The sequence below is a fragment of the Trifolium pratense genome, linkage group LG4 (genome assembly GCF_020283565.1).
Source record: "Trifolium pratense cultivar HEN17-A07 linkage group LG4, ARS_RC_1.1, whole genome shotgun sequence".
In the NCBI taxonomy this organism is placed as follows: Eukaryota; Viridiplantae; Streptophyta; class Magnoliopsida; order Fabales; family Fabaceae; genus Trifolium; species Trifolium pratense.
Genome location: NC_060062.1, coordinates 14,336,099 through 14,354,110, shown reverse-complemented (window position 1 = coordinate 14,354,110; position 18,012 = coordinate 14,336,099).

Genomic DNA, 18,012 nt, shown 5'->3' with positions numbered 1-18,012 from the left:
AAATATATATTTAATCAAAAATGGTTCGACTCGATTAAACCCGGTCCGACCAGTTGAACCTTGAACCGATAAGCTTATCGGTTCGATGACCGGTCCGGTTCTGACGACATTAGTTAAAACTTGTGAATATATAATTACATGTTAACATACATATAAGAGATGGGGGGGCATTGATAAAAAAAAATAAAAATTCAATCTCCTTTTTTGCACTCATAATCAAATATCTTTAGGATTAGGTAGGTAAAAATTTAAATTCTAAAATTGAAATGAATTTTTTTACTTTAATTGAGTAAGAAAAAAGATTATTTTTATTCAAGCTAGTATCTTTAATTTCTATATTCATTAAAAAACTAAAATCTTTAATTTTATTACATGTAAATATTTTCCCATATATTTTTGCAAGGAGAGGAAACAATCGCACTAAAACAAAAAAAATTGTGAATAGTAATAAATTAATTTTAAAAAAGTATAGATAATGATATAGTTAATGTATAAATATAAATAAAAAAAGATTTCAAGCTTTAATTGAGCAATAAATAGATTATATTTTTTTTATTCTACATGAAAATTCACCTTGTAAAAATCTTCACCCTTAAGAAAACAATATATATAAAAGGATTTTCTATATTTCTTTCTTACCCTCTTCTATGTAATTTTCTCTAGTAATTGACAACTACATGAGCCACGTTTATTTTATCAAATGGGGGTGGACGGAATACCTCTTATCTCCATTGAAAAAAGTATGGTTGAAATTGTGTTCAACTAAAAAGAAGAGTATGTTTCTTGATCTTTTTCTCCATATCCTATGGTGTTCATGCTTTTTTATTTTATTTTCTTCTAATGCATGCTAATTTCATAAAAAAATGTGTACAAACAAAAACAAAAAATCGATTTTAGCCAACGGTTATGCGGTACTCGGTAGCTAAAATACACAGTTAACCCTTATTAGTTTCTTTTTCTTGTTACTTTATTATAGTATAAACCTTCAAAAAAAAATTTGGACAGCAAAAGAAATTTTATTAAGGGCACTAATATGCACAAGATGTGCAACTATCAATCTCTCTTCAATTTGGTCTCCAAACTATACAAATATATCAAATGGTCCTAAACTATTGATAATCTATCAATTTGGTCCTTGAATTAGCATTATCATTTTCTCTCATGTTTTTAAATGAATTGAGGGACTAAATTTGTAACTTTTTTTTAACAAGGACTAAATTTATATATTAATAATAGTTTATGGACTATTTTGAAGAGATGATGATAGTTTAGGGACCAAATTAACGCTTTATTCTTCAAACAATTGTTTTTATTAATTTTAAGCGACATTACTTCTCATTTGATTATGGTCTATGAAAAGATGTGAACTTCGTACTTTGAAATTATAAAACTAAATTCTTAAATAACATGTCAATTGTAATGGTGTTTATCGGTTTTTTTTCTCTGTGAACGAAGAGTATAATGAATGATATCAAAGAAAACAGAAGACTTCCCAACTATATTGGCACATTTTATGATTTCTAATCAATGTTCATCGGTCTTATTTTGCGGTATATTCAAGTTATATTTCTCCATGAAATTATTCATGGTTTTCAACAAATCCCGGTGATCATTAGATGTTTAACTTTTTTTTTTTGTTCCCAATGAGCTGAGGATTGAACCCAATACCTATAAAGTACTACTCAAACCCCTCACCACTAGACTAAACCTAGTGGCTTATTAGAAGTCTAACTTTAGTTTGTCTGGAATAATAAAATTTGTGAAAAAGAAAAAAAAAACAGATTTTTTTTTTGGGTTAAGCTAACCGGTGCCCCCGGGGCACTACTAGTTAAGGAAACAAAAAAAGTAAATTTTTAAATTGAAAATAATACTTTTTAGACTTTCGAGGCGTTGACTGCACAAAGTTCAATGTCATATTACTATATTTGCTTCCTTAAATAGGGCACTGTTTAACATTTTCCTTTTTTTTTTTATAGAAAGTTAGAAGTCTAATTATATTATTCCATTAAATTAAATCATTTAACATTATTTCAAATATCAATTGTGAAAATCACTTTTTCTTATTTGATGAAATCATAGAGTTCCTTCCCTCACCTTTATTTAAATGAGATTTCATGCAAACAAATCTTTTACTCAACAATATTTATTTTTTTCAGAAAGTGGGATAGACATTTTGTATGAAGATGTGAAATCTTGCCCTTCCAAAGACGTGCATGCCCTATGGTCGATATTAGTCGAATCACAAATAATTCAAATGAAGAACAAAACATAATTGTGAAGAGGCTTGTAATAATGTATATAAAAATATTTAAAAATAAAAAATTATTTCATTTCTCCTTTTTTTTTTCACACTTTAATTTCTTTTTCCATTACACAATATATTTGACATGACAGCAGAAACTTATATTAAGAAAATATATTATTGTACACTTATGTGATATTAGTGACAGAATATTTGCATTTGATTAAGCTTAATTAGTTATAATTAGTTTCCTATCATACAATTTGTAATTCTTGTATAACTAATTAAGCTTAATCAAATGCAAATATTCTTTCACTAATATCTAACAAGTGTACAATAATATATGTTCCTAATATAAGTGTCTGCCGTCATGTTCTGTCAATATTATGTCACTCATTTTATTTCTCTTATCTTTCATACGCTTTTTAGAAATATAGAGTCATTAAAGACTAGTTTTTTTTTACGGTAAAATGCTTATCTCATTTCATTAATAAAATATCGTAAATACATGTTGGTATATCGATAAATTTGTGGAAACTAGCTAGTAATGTAAATACATGCTTATCTCTGAACATGACATCAGAGTTAACAAGATTAGAAGTTAGAATAGTTCTATAATCATTTAAAATAGCACCAAGATCAGAGAGATAGGTTCTTTTTGTTGTAAAGACTGTTGACTATCTTTTTGCAATCCATTTCAAAGTCAGTGTCGTATAACTGCATTTCTTCTACCCATTTGAGAGAATGCTGTTGGAACAAAATTGAGTTAAAAATGTTTGCCCCTAAATCTATAAAGGTTTTGATGATAACAAAGTATTAATAAACAATTGGAAGGACTAAAAATTTATTTTAAGTGCGCAGATATAAGCATCATATAAGTCCTAAGTGAAGTTCAGAGGATGTGAACTCAGAAGTTCACAAGCGCTCAGAAGATGTTGGACTTCAGAGGTTACAACGTTCAGAGGATGAAGACTTCAGAACTTCTTGTCTGTCTACAAGCTTCATCAAACTCTGAAGTTCTCTTTGAAAGCTGTGAAGATTCCCTTTGCTAGTCAACTCTTCTACCAATGAAGAAAAGGACCTTTCAAGCCTGATCAGTTCAGCTACCTCTGTTCTGTCTGTCCTAACTTGAGAACGTGGGTTTTCAGTTTTGTTAGCTGAATAAGGAAAGTCCACTCTGCAGTAGTCAAAGTACCTGAAACTCTTTCTTAGTTTTGGATACAACCAAACTGCATCAAGACAGACCGCTTGAAGACAAATATTATCAACTCCAACGGTTCTTTTTGCAACGACTCTTTTCTAGTAGTATATATACTAGAAGATTCAGCTACAACAATATAACAATTATCAAGAATTGAACGTGCGCTGAACAAACTCTGAACTCTGATATACAAGCTCTGAACCTTTGTCAAAGTGTTTTTGCACTTCAGCCAAATACTCTGTACTATTTGTATTTGCTCTCTTTTAGGTTCATCTAAGAGCACTTGTATATTTTTATATACTTTATTGTTACGTGTGTAACTTAAGCTTGTGTGCTTAAGTGTGAGACTTAAGCTTGTGTGCTTAAGTGTGAAGTCTTAAGCTTGTGTGCTTGAGCATTGTTTGAGAAGTCTCTTGCTTGTGTGCTTGAGCAGGTGTAATCTTGTGTGATTATAGTGAAATCCCTTGGAAGTGCAAGGGGACTGGACTACTCTCGTTTTGTGAGAGGAACCAGTATAAATTGCTTGTGTGATCTCTCTCTCTCTATCTTGTTATTTATTGTGTTATTTTTCCGCTGCTAATGTAGTTGAGTTAAGAACTTGAAAAAGTTTTAACTTAGCTAAAACACAATTCAACCCCCCCCTTCTTGTGTTTTCACACCTTCAATTGGCATCAGAGCGCCTGGTCTGTTACTTTCACTTAACAGTGAGACAGTAAAGATCTTGTGAGAACACTATGTCTGGAGGAGACGATAGTAGCACTAGAACAACCGGTGAGGCCGGTGGAGCTGGTGGTGGTCCTAGAAATGCTTTTGGTTATGACTACTTAAGTAATGAATCACATGAACATAGTGGCAACAGAAAAGCCCCTATATTCAATGGTGATGCATCATTATTTGAGTGGTGGAAAGAAAGATTGTATAGCAATATTACTGCTATTGATCATGAGTTGTGGGATTTGGTTGAGTTGGGAGTAACTTTTGAAAACTTAAATGAACATGGAAGATTGTCCATTGAGCATAGAAAGTTACTCACACCAGCTAACCTAAAAACCTACACTAAGCATCATAGAGTAAAAGACATTGTTGTTGGTGCTATTAGACATGAGGATTATGTCAGAATAGAGAACAAGTCTACTGCTAAATCTATCTTTGATTCTATGTGTGCTACCTATGATGGTAATGAAAAGGTTCAAGAGGCTAAAGCTAGTCTTTTGATAAGGCAATATGAACTTTTCACTATGCAACAAGATGAAAACATTGAGACTATGTTTACAAGGTTTCAAATCCTTGTATCTGGTCTTAAAGCTCTTAAGAGAAGTTATTCAACCTATGACCATGTTCAGAAGATTCTGAGAAGTCTTCCTATTGCTTGGAGACCTAAGGTCACTGCAATAGAGGAAGCTCAAAATCTCAAGACTCTGAGTCTTGAAGCTCTGATAAGCAATCTCAGAAGCCATGAGATGGTTCTGGATGCTGACTCAGAAACTAAGAAGAAGTCTAAGTCAGTGGCTTTACAGTCAACTAAGACTACTTCTAAGGCTCTTAAGACTCAGCTTCTTGATATTGAAGAAGAATCTTCTGCTGATGGTCAAGAGGATGAGATGAATGAGGATGAGTTTGCTTTATTCACCAAGTTTCAGCAATGGAACAGATTTAACAAAAGAAATTTCAGAGGAGGTAACAGCTCCAGAAATTTTGTCAGCAAAAAGGATGATCAGAAGAATTGTTTCAACTGTAAGAAGCCTGGACACTTTATTGCTGATTGTCCAGAAATGTCTGCTAAAGACAAAAGCAAAAGATACAGCTCAAAGAAGCAACAATTCAAGAGTAAATTGAGAAAGAGTCTGATGGCTACCTTTGAGGAGCTATCATCTGAGGAAGAAGTTGAGGAAGAAGAAGAGGCAAATCTAGCCCTGATGGCTTCAACTGACTCAGATGCAGACTCAGACGATGAATCAGAATCAGAATCAGATTCAGAAGTAACTGATGAGGTATTTTCTGACTGCTCTAAATCTCAACTTATAACTGCACTTAACAAGGTCATTGAGAAACATCTCAGAGTGTTAGGTAAACAAAAAGTTTTTCAAGAAAAGCTTAACACTCTGACTGAACAAGCAGAACATTTTCAAAATCTATATCAAGAAACTCTGAATAGAGTAAATGACTTTGAAAAAGGTTGTGCTGTTTGTCACAAACCTATTGATGAGCAGGAAATAGCTCTCCAACAGTTTGTGCATCTCAACCTTGGTAAGAGCAAAGCTGCTAATCTTGTTTATAATGTCATGAGACATAGAGGAGAGGGACTTGGCTATGAATATGGTAGAACATATTCAAAGCTAAAGACCTATCCCAAAAAGGTTGGAAAATCTTGGGTTTACTATGTTGTACCTCAGAGTGAAGAATGAAAGAATTTAGGTACTCTGGAAGATGAGGACAATAATCTGAGAGATTTGGGAAGTGACAACTCAGAGGAACCAAGTTCCTCAGGATCTGGGAAGAAAAGCTCAGAAGATAAAAGCTTTTCAGAACTTAACAGTATTAGTTCAGATGTTCTGAAAGTTTCAAAATCTGAGGCTTCAACTTCTGGAACCAGAAGAATTCTGGTTCATGAGAAAAGTCAACCTAAAGGCTCAGAAGCTCTTAAAAGAAAGTCAAAACTCAAACCTCAGAGGCAACATAGGACTAAGGTTATTTATGATTCTAGAGTCAGTAAATATAACCAGTCAAATCAATGGACTGGTGATAAATACAAACTCTGGAAGCATAAACAATCCAAGTCCTGGAATAATAACAGAACTCAAACTAAGAAACATTTTCAAAAGAGTTATTATTCCAAACCAAAATCTTTCTCTCACACTCAACAACACAGTAAACATTTGTGGACTAACAAGCGTGGACCCAGAAGATGGGTACCAAAAGCTGAAATTATGTACCATTCAGATTTACCAACTAGGAAAGGATATGTCCTACCAAATGTGTGGAAACAAGTCTTGTGCAAAGGAAGAAGGGCTTATGTCCTAGACCAATGGCTGACAAGTTCTCAAGTTAACAATCAGAACTTGATTAATGAAGAGGAAGAATATTGGGATGACTTTATCATTAACTGTGATGAAGAGTTCTATCGCAATGATTAAAGTTGTTTCTCATACAGCCTGCCACTCAAAGAAATATCATGAAACACTCATGGTATCTGGATAGTGGATGTTCAAGGCATATGACTGGTGACAAACAACTATTCTCTAAGCTAACTATGAAAGAAGGAGGATCTGTTGGCTTTGGAGGCAATCAAAAAGGAAAGATAATAGGTACAGGTACAGTAGGTAATTCTTCTCTATCTATTAATGATGTTTGGTTAGTTGATGGACTTAAGCATAATCTATTGAGCATAAGTCAATTTTGCGACAATGGTTATGTAGTTGTCTTCAATAAGGAATCATGTACTGTAACCAAACAATCTGATAATTCCATTATATTCAAAGGTCTGAGAAAGAACAATGTTTATAAAATTAATCTTTCTGATTTGAATGAACAAAAAGTGATGTGTCTTTTGACCTTGAGTGAAGAAAAATGGATCTGGCATAAGAGGTTAGGCCATGCTAACTGGAGGTTAATCTCTAAGCTTAGTAAGCTTGACCTGGTCAGAGGTTTACCTAAAATCAAATATCACTCAAACACACTTTGTGGTTCATGTCAAAAAGGAAAGATTACAAAATCTTCTTTTAAACCTAAGAGCATTGTATCTACCTCAATACCATTGGAACTTCTTCATATTGATCTTTTTGGGCCAGTTCAAACTGCCTCTATCAATGGAAAGAAGTATGGATTAGTAATTGTTGATGATTACAGTAGATGGACTTGGGTAAAATTCCTAAGAACAAAAGATGAAGCTTATGATGAGTTTAGCATCTTCTGCAAACAAATTCAAAATGAAAAAGGCTACACTATTTTAAAAGTCAGAAGTGATCATGGTGGAGAATTTGAAAATGAACCTTTTGAAAACTTTTGTGAAAAATATGGCATTCTGCATGAATTCTCTTCTCCTAGAACTCCTCAACAAAATGGGGTTGTAGAAAGGAAGAATAGAACTCTGCAAGAAATGGCCAGAACCATGATGCATGAAACAAATGTAGCAAAGTTTTTATGGGCAGAAGCTGTAAACACAGCATGTTATGTTCAAAATAGAATCTATATCAGAACTAAGTTGAACAAAACTGCTTATGAATTGTTCAAAGGAAGGAAGCCTGATATTTCTTATTTTCATCAGTTTGGATGTACATGTTATATCTTGAACAACAAAGTCCATCTAAAGAAATTTGATGCTAGAGGCTATAAGGGTATCTTTATAGGATACTCTGAACGCTCAAAAGCATACAGACTGTATATTTCTGAAACACACACTGTGGAAGAAAGTATGCATGTCAAATTTGATGACAAAGAGCCTGACCAAGTGTCAGAGCTTGTGGAAGGTTTGTCTAGATTTCAGGTATCAGAGGATCAATATTCAGATATTCCAAACTACTCAGAACATCCATTCTCTGAAGAACCCCTGAATACAATAGTTCCTACAGACTCTGAACAACCAAGAACTGAAGCATCTGCTGAACCTGAAGTTGATGAGTCTGAAGATGATGAGCCCCCAAGAAATACTTTCAAATACAAGTCATCACATCCAGAGGAACTGATATTAGGCAACAAGGATAGTCCAAGGAAGACAAGATCTCAACTGAGAAATGAGGAATCATTAGTTGGTCTTATCTCAATGATGGAACCTTCAAAGATTGATGAAGCTCTGAAGGATAATGCTTGGATTGTAGCAATGCAAGAAGAGTTGAATCAATTCCAAAGGAATGATGTATGGACTCTAGTGCCTAAACCTTCACACAAGAACATTATTGGAACAAAATGGGTATTCAGAAACAAGCTGAATGAACAAGGTGAAGTGGTAAGAAACAAGGCTAGATTGGTTGCACAAGGTTATAGTCAACAAGAGGGGATTGACTATACTGAAACCTTTGCACCAGTTGCTAGACTTGAAGCAATCAGGTTACTTCTATCTTATGCTGTTAATCATGGTATAACTTTGTATCAGATGGATGTTAAAAGTGCTTTCTTAAATGGTTTCATTTCTGAAGAAGTGTATGTTAAGCAACCTCCTGGTTTTGAAGATATCTCAAACCCAGAACATGTTTTTAAACTGAAGAAATCACTGTATGGTCTGAAACAAGCTCCAAGAGCTTGGTATGATAGACTCAGTAATTTCCTTCTTGAAAAAGGTTTTGAAAAAGGAAAGGTTGACTGCACACTCTTTAGAAAAACAACCAAAGAAGACATTTTAATTATTCAAATTTATGTTGATGATATTATTTTTGGTTCAACTAATGCTGCTTTGTGCAAGAATTTTTCTAAGATAATGCAGGATGAATTTGAAATGAGCATGATGGGAGAGTTAAAGTTCTTTCTTGGAATTCAAATCAATCAGAAGAAGGAAGGAACTTATGTTCATCAATCAAAATACACTAAAGAACTTCTGAAGAAATTCAATCTAGATGACTGCAAGATTATGAATACTCCTATGCATCCAACTACCAACATGGGCAAGTCAGATGATGAAGGAAAGGTAGATCAAAAGGTCTACAGAGGTATGATTGGTTCCTTACTCTATCTGACAGCCTCTAGACCAGATATTTTATTCAGTGTATGCTTATGTGCAAGATTCCAGTCAGATCCTAGAGAATCTCATCTTACAGCTGTAAAGAGAATCTTTAGGTATCTGAAAGGAACAACTAATCTTGGACTTCTCTATAAGAAATCCAATGATTATGTGCTAAATGGATTCTGTGATGCTGACTATGCTGGAGATAAAATTGAAAGAAAATCCACAAGTGGCAATTGTCAATTTGTTGGTGAAAACCTTATCTCCTGGGCTAGTAAAAGACAAACTACTATAGCTTTGTCTACAGCAGAAGCAGAATACATTTCAGCAGCTAAGTGTTGTACACAACTACTCTGGCTAAAATATCAGTTAGAAGATTATCAGGTAAGCAGTAACAATATTCCTTTATATTGTGATAATACTGCAGCCATTCATTTATCTAAAAATCCTATTCTACACTCTAGAGCCAAACATATTGAAATTAAACACCATTTTATCAGAGATTATGTTCAGAGAGGCATTATAGATATTAAGTTTGTTGATACTGAAAATCAATGGGCTGATATATTTACTAAAGCTTTATCTGTTGAAAGATTTGATTTTATAAAGAAACATCTGAACATGTTTTCAATCTCTGAATGAAAAATTGTTTTTGGCAATTAAAGTGTAAGAGGTTATGTATATCAGAACTTATGATTCAGAACATCTGAAACACAAGCTCTGAAGTACTTAACTCTGATAGAGAATTTTAAATAACTCAGAGGCTCTGAACTATTTAAGTGGGAAACGTTTAGTATTCACTGCTGAACAGTTGTCCATTAAAATAGCAGTTACCGAGTAAATTTCTGCACGTGGTCTACGTGTGTCAGGTAGTGGGTGGTTAATGATGATTTTTGGTATTCAACTTTCTGTCAATTAGCGTAACTTCCCAAATTTGCTATTTTCGTGTTAACTGTACTCATTTAAATAAACTTACACAATACACTTGCACACTATTCACTTTCACAACCTACACTTTCATATTCTCTCTAAACCTCCAACACAATTTCTTTCTCTCTCGCTAGTTTTCCAAACCCTACCCTAATCTCCAACATGGCTGGACCTTCGTCATCTTCTTCAACAAAGATTCCTCCTTTTATATTCAAGAATCTTCAGATTGTTGGGAACGAGATGGAGTTTCCAGAATCTGAACTCACATATCTGTCTGAGAAGATTGTGGACTTTGGTAGTCTTTCTGCAAACGGCTTTGAAGTTAAGCAGTACTTTACATCACAAGGATGGGATAAGTACTTTGACATGCTTAACGGTCCTATCTACCCAGACTTGCTTAAGAAATTTTGGATGAAAGCAAGAGTGTTTGATAAACATGAAGCAAAGAAAGAAGAAATTGCTGCTATTGAGAGGAATCCTAGTCTGAAGGGTAAAACTAGGAAGGAAATGGGCTTGCTGGAATTTACAGGTGTTCAGATTAGGTCTAACATCTGTGGGATGAATATGGCCTTCTCACCAATTCATTTTAATGCTCTTCTTGGTCTACCTAACTCTGGGATAGAGTTAGATGTTTTTGAAAAAGATACAAGATATAGAGATGATCTTCTGCATCTCATCTGCACTGACTTTAAGCTGAAAGGGAAAGTCAAAGGATTGACTGACGAGTGCAGAGTTTTGTTCAAGATAATCCTTGCTTCTATCAGTCCAAGAGTTGGAGGGACTGATACAATCTCCTGGACGCATCGTCACTTGTTATATTTCCTTCTGACAAGGAAGAAAGTTAATCTTGGTGATTACTTTTTTGAACGAATCTGTGAAGCAATTTTCGCCAGTAAATCTCAGAGGAAAACTACTATAGTTTATCCCAGGCTGTTGTCAGATCTTCTATATCAAGGTCACGTGATTCAAAATCTGCAGAAGTTCCACCCAGAACTAGTTCAGAAGAAGTTTTATCCAGAGATTCTGAATGCTAGTTTTCTATCCAAGATGCGTTTGATTGCATCTAAGCCTGTTGCTCCTCCTAAAGAATTGTCTGTTAGGCTTGAAAATCGTCTGTATGTTGAAGGCTACCCTGTTATTTCTGAAGCTGATGCTGAGCATGTAATTCAGGACTATTTAGAAGTGCTCAGACAAGAAGGTTTTGTTGTTGATAGGAGTATGGTTCCTCCTGCTCCTGTAAATCTGTATAACCCTAAGAGGAAACCAAAGAGAAAGGCTGAAGCTCAAGCTGATCTTCCTAAGCCAGATCTTCTGGTTCAGAAGAAGATTAAGGTAGAAAAAGCTATTGTTGAGCAAAGAACTAAGAGGAAGCATGAAGAATCTGCTACCAAGGCTGCTGAAGGAGCTTCAAAAGAGCCTATTGTTATTGAGGAAGATAGTTCAGACAGTTCATCTGAAGGATCTACATCTGAAGATGAAACTGAGTCTGATGAAGAGACAATTGCTGAAAGACTTCGTAGAAGACCTGCTCCTATTTCCAAAGATAAAGGTAAGTCTACTAAGTTTGTCTTTAATGAAAATGAGATTGGAATAGGTTACACCAAACCTCTCAACACCATCTTACCAACCTCTGATATTCCAACCTCTGATAACCCCCTATCTGAACTAGAAAAACATCTAAGTCCTGACCCTCTAAATAATCACCCTCCTTCTCATGAAACTCAACACAAATCTAGCTCACCTCCTAAACCTACATCACCTCAACCTGAACCTCAACCTGACATTCCATCTTCTGAACCTCAACCAGATATTCCTGTCACTAAACCAACCTCTCCCACAAAACAACCTTCTACACACAAATCTCCTGAACCAACCCCTGAACAAATTGCTCCTGAACCAACACTTGAACATAAATCTCCTGCACCATCTCCTGACCATATTTACCCTGAATCAACTTCTGACATCTCATCACCTGAACCAACCCCTGAACCCCATCCTAACCCAAGTGCTGAACATGCTTCTCCTGAGCGTATTCACACTTGTGCTCCCAAGCCTGCTACTGAAACATCTACTCTCTCTACCATTCCCAATCCCTCACCCTCATCATCCAACCCTTTTAGTAATCTATCCACTCAATTTCATGAAGATTTGCTTAGATTATCTACTATAAAGGACAGGTTCTTAGTTTGTCCTTCTGATGTGGACCTCGAAGTATCAAGCATTAAGGCAAGGATTTGCAATGCTTTGGATGTTGCTGCTGCAAAGGTTAAGGCTGTTATTGGTAAGCGGGATCTGGATGGTATAAGCTTCATGAGGAACAGTTTAGCTAGGGCTGAGTTGAAAAGGTTAACGCCGTTCAATCATGAAGAGCATGAGCGTGCTAAGCTTGTTGCTATAGCTGCTGCTGTAAGGCGTATGTCTGAATTCAAAGATTGCTGGGTTGATTCTACACTTCTGCAACGTCTTGAGGATCAACGGACTGAGAATGAACGTCTGGAAGAAGCTGCTGCTAGAGTTGCTGAGTTGGCAAATGAGCTACAGAATGAAGTTGCCACAGAAGAGGATGTACTGGATGTGCTTGCTTCTCAGAATCAAGAGGATGTGCTGATGTTAGACTATCCAGAGGAAGGTGAACCCTCTGATAAAGGCAAGGCACCTTTAGTTGAAGAACCAGAACCTGTGATTGAAGATCAAGCTCCGGTTATGGCATATCAGTTGAGAATATTTCAAGAAGCCCTGAGGGAACAGCAAGAAGGTTTAGAACGTCAAAGAGCTGCTCAAGAGACATTGGAAACCAAGGTGGATGGTTTAGTTTCCAATGTGGGATCCTTGAATGATAAATTCGACCAACTCTTAGCCCTTCTTAAGAAACCCTAGGATTCTCTGCACATGTTTTATGCTTTCTTTCTTTATTCTCTGTTTATCCTCTGAACAATTTTCTTTTTAAGTTATATTTGTTTTATTAATTATGTGGTTTGTTTTATATTCTGTTTGTTTTGCTTGTAATTATTTTCTTTGTTAAATTAGAACACAAGAACACACAATGCTTTTAAAACGAAAATTTTTTATTAATGTTAACCATGTTGAGTACATTGGTAAAAAGAAAAAGAAAAAGACAACCTAATCCTAATCAGATGGATAAAACTCAGAAGAAATCTCTGATTTCCCCTCAGCATCCTCTGATGAAATTTCAATGGGATCTGGGTGTTGTTCTTCTTCTTCTTCTTCTTCTTCTTGTTCCTCTTCTGGAACATAGCTAGCCAGGAACTCAACATAGTCAGCATCATCTTCATTCTCTTCAGCTTCAGAATCTGAAGAGATGATTATTATCTCAGCTTCTTGTGGTTTCTTGGTGTTTTCTTTATCTTTCTCTTCGTCTTCGCGTTTCTCCTCGTTCTTCTTTCTCTTAAACTCTGCGATGCGTAAACTGAATCTTTTCATTATTCCAACTTTCTCTTGCTTCACTTGTTTCTTCTTGTTTTTACGTGAAGCAGGCATGTTATTCGTTCACCTTTTATAAACTCTTGAGCGCGTTGGTTTTTGTTTTTGATATTAATTCACCTTTGTAACAACCACTCTTCTTTCTTTGACTGTCTTGGTTATATAACTTTGTTTTACTTTTTGATAATGACAAAAGGGGGAGTAGTTACGCATTAATTGATATGCTCCAAAACTGAAACCACGCCTTTTATCTCGCTTTTATCTGTTAAGTTAAAAGTTGTTACTTTTAAGTTGTTTTACGTATTTCAAGGTGGAGACTAAGTTAGTTGAAACTGAAATAAATTTCATAAGTAAGGATAAGTTAAGAGTGCAATTTTAACTTAGCCTTATGAGACTTAGGGGGAGAGCTTGCAAACCTCTCACTCTGAAGAAAGATATGAAATTTGTTTTATTTCAAAACATCTTAATCTTATACTAAATTAAAATATCATGGATAAAACATAAAGTTCAGACTTTATGGAGTATCAATCTTAGGGGGAGCTTGCAAACCTCATAAACCTAAGAGAAACATGATAAGTTAATTTAACAACAATTGTCAATTAATACTTATGTTTGTCATCATCAAAAAGGGGGAGATTGTTGGAACAAAATTGAGTTAAAAATGTTTGCCCCTAAATCTATAAAGGTTTTGATGATAACAAAGTATTAATAAACAATTGGAAGGACTAAAAATTTATTTTAAGTGCGCAGATATAAGCATCATATAAGTCCTAAGTGAAGTTCAGAGGATGTGAACTCAGAAGTTCACAAGCGCTCAGAAGATGTTGGACTTCAGAGGTTACAACGTTCAGAGGATGAAGACTTCAGAACTTCTTGTCTGTCTACAAGCTTCATCAAACTCTGAAGTTCTCTTTGAAAGCTGTGAAGATTCCCTTTGCTAGTCAACTCTTCTACCAATGAAGAAAAGGACCTTTCAAGCCTGATCAGTTCAGCTACCTCTGTTCTGTCTGTCCTAACTTGAGAACGTGGGTTTTCAGTTTTGTTAGCTGAATAAGGAAAGTCCACTCTGCAGTAGTCAAAGTACCTGAAACTCTTTCTTAGTTTTGGATACAACCAAACTGCATCAAGACAGACCGCTTGAAGACAAATATTATCAACTCCAACGGTTCTTTTTGCAACGACTCTTTTCTAGTAGTATATATACTAGAAGATTCAGCTACAACAATATAACAATTATCAAGAATTGAACGTGCGCTGAACAAACTCTGAACTCTGATATACAAGCTCTGAACCTTTGTCAAAGTGTTTTTGCACTTCAGCCAAATACTCTGTACTATTTGTATTTGCTCTCTTTTAGGTTCATCTAAGAGCACTTGTATATTTTTATATACTTTATTGTTACGTGTGTAACTTAAGCTTGTGTGCTTAAGTGTGAGACTTAAGCTTGTGTGCTTAAGTGTGAAGTCTTAAGCTTGTGTGCTTGAGCATTGTTTGAGAAGTCTCTTGCTTGTGTGCTTGAGCAGGTGTAATCTTGTGTGATTATAGTGAAATCCCTTGGAAGTGCAAGGGGACTGGACTACTCTCGTTTTGTGAGAGGAACCAGTATAAATTGCTTGTGTGATCTCTCTCTCTCTATCTTGTTATTTATTGTGTTATTTTTCCGCTGCTAACGTAGTTGAGTTAAGAACTTGAAAAAGTTTTAACTTAGCTAAAACACAATTCAACCCCCCCCTTCTTGTGTTTTCACACCTTCAAATGCAGCAAGCCTATAGCTTCACCCATATCCACGTCGACTATAGGTCTATCCACTCTGTTCTCGCAGCCACAAACCTACCATGGTCATCCCGTAAACACATACTAAGTCCCACCTTGTTGCGATCTAGCGAAAAGGAATCATTTACATTACAATTGTACCAGTGGCGGAGCTAGCCCAAAAAATTGGGATGGGCCACTATAAATACATAAAGAATATCCAAAAAAAATGACTAAAAAAAAATCATGTGCCTAATTTGGGTATTTCAAAAGTAGTCAAAAGGTGGACCATTACAATTTTTAATTAATTCTTATATTTATGTTTATAATATATTATATGAATCTCACCAACAAAAAATTTAATTTTTTTAACAAAAGATTTATGAAACATGAATTTTCATACACTAAAACTCTATTTTAAAAAAAAAAAAATTGAGTATTTTTTCCTACAAAAAATATATTTTAATGTTTTACACATTTTAAAACATCTATAAATTATTAAAAAATAAAATGTCAAAAAGTAAATTAAAATGTCAACTTCCAAGAAGAGGGGGTTTTAAACCCCCGCAAACTGGAAAGTAGTTAAAAAAATTTGGGGTCGTCCAAATAGAGGGGGTTCGAACCCCCGCAACCGGGATGCTAAAAAACTACACAGACTATTTAGCGGGGTTTATAACGGAAACTGCCGCTAAATAGTGTCAAAACCGCCACTAAATAGAATATATAAGAAAAAATTGAAAATCTTGGGGCGGGTCATGGCCTTGCCAACCCATGAGGGGCTCCGCCCCTGACTTGTGCCTTCCATGTCTTGGCTTGATCCAAACCGTTTGTTGAGGACTCGTCTAAGTTATATTGGCTAATTGACAAATTTGTTGAGCATTTCGCCAAGACGTGATTAAGTGTTTAGCTTGTTCAACTACAGTTTGGTCAGAATCAGTGATATTATCCCACACTTTATTATTCATGCGCTTCCATATGCTCCACACTATTACACAAAAAAGTTCTTGCTGAACTTTATTCAGCATGTGCAGAATTGACAACAAGTTTTCTGCAATATTGTTATTAGCAAACAGACCTGCACTGATATAAGTCCACAACCCTGCTCGCTGCCAGCACTGAATACTTCTTGTGCATAAAAACAACACATGCATATTGTCTTCGTCTCCATCGTTATAGACATCACAATGCACTGGACACTATACTCCACGGCTGGTGAGCTTCTTGCATATTGGTAAGATATCCTGACCAATGCGCCAAATAAGGTTCTTCAATTTTGGAGGAATTTTTGCGCGTCAGAAGTTGTTCCATTGACCTGCAATATTGTGTCTGTCTTGATAACCCGCAACATTAACACATTGTTTGTAGGCACTGCGGACAGAATATACATTGTCTGTGTTATCCGTCTCGCAATATTGTTGTCAAAGATATCACAAATTTTGTCAAGGTCCCATGTTTTTGAGTTAATCATATTGAGGTCTTTTACTCTTTTAATATCACCAAACAGTTGTATGTCAGAAGGTGTAGTAAGTGACATGCCTTCCTTGAGCAAATTTTGCTCCCATATGTTTATATTCTCTTCGGTATCAGTGATCCACCTGCATCCTCCTTGGACAAGTGACATGGAACTCCATATATTCCTCCAGACATAGCTTGGATTATGTCAAATGTTTGACTCGAAAAAATTACAATTTGGAAAGTATCTAGCTTTGAGTAATTTTGTGATTAAGTTTCTTGGTTTTGTAATTAAATTCCAAGCTTGTTTGCCTAGCATGGCCATATTGAAAGCTTGAAGGTTTTTGTAGCCCATACAACCATAATCTTTGTTCACCGAGAGTCGTTCCCAACAAAGTCATTGTAATCCGCGATCATTGTTACCTCAATGACCCCACCAAAAAGAATTATGCAAGTAGAGTACTAGGGAATAGAAAAATGCACATCACATACGTCGGAATGAATTGCAAGATTGATTTAATCATGACTTCTCTGTCTGCTACGTATGCTGCTCCAAGAATTGAATTTCTTCCAAATTCTGTCCTTTATAAATTTAAAAGTTGATTTTTTTGCTTCTACTAATCATGGATGGAAGGCCAAAATACTTTTCGGTGTCGAGGACCTCAGTCACACCAAGCTAATGAGCAATATCTTCACGCAATTCAGCATTTACATTTCTACTACAATAGAACTCAGACTTTTGGAGATTGATAGTTTGACTGGATGTTGCTTCATAAACTGATAGAATATTCTTTAACAGGATTGCCTCATTAACTGTTGCTTTACAGAATTGGGTTAAAGACTTAGTTATTAGTAATAATATTTGCCGGTAAAAAATAATAGTTAAAGACTAGTTATTAGTTATACTAGTACTAACATTTATTTGACTTGTACCTATATGTTTAAAGATAGTTGTAATAATTATCAAAAAAAGAAAGAAAAAATAAAATACTCTGTTTTATACATACTTCTTTCTTTTGTTCAGTTTTCTACATCTTGGCAATGGTTTATCAATAAGAGAGGACACAATTCTTGTTACATTTTTTACAATTGGTGCACTAATCCTCTAACTTGTTTAGAAGGTATTTGATGCTTTTTTTGTAATTGTAAGAGTAAAAAAAAAGGGTAAAATATGTTTTCGTCCTTACAATCTCCGTTCTATAGATACTCCTTTCTTTTGTTCAGTTTTCTACATGACCCATATTCTTCAAAGGGTAAAATATGTTTTTAGTCCTTACATTTATATTGATTTTTGGTTTTCATCCCTGTACTTTAAATCACTTGTTTTCGTCGTCCTCAATT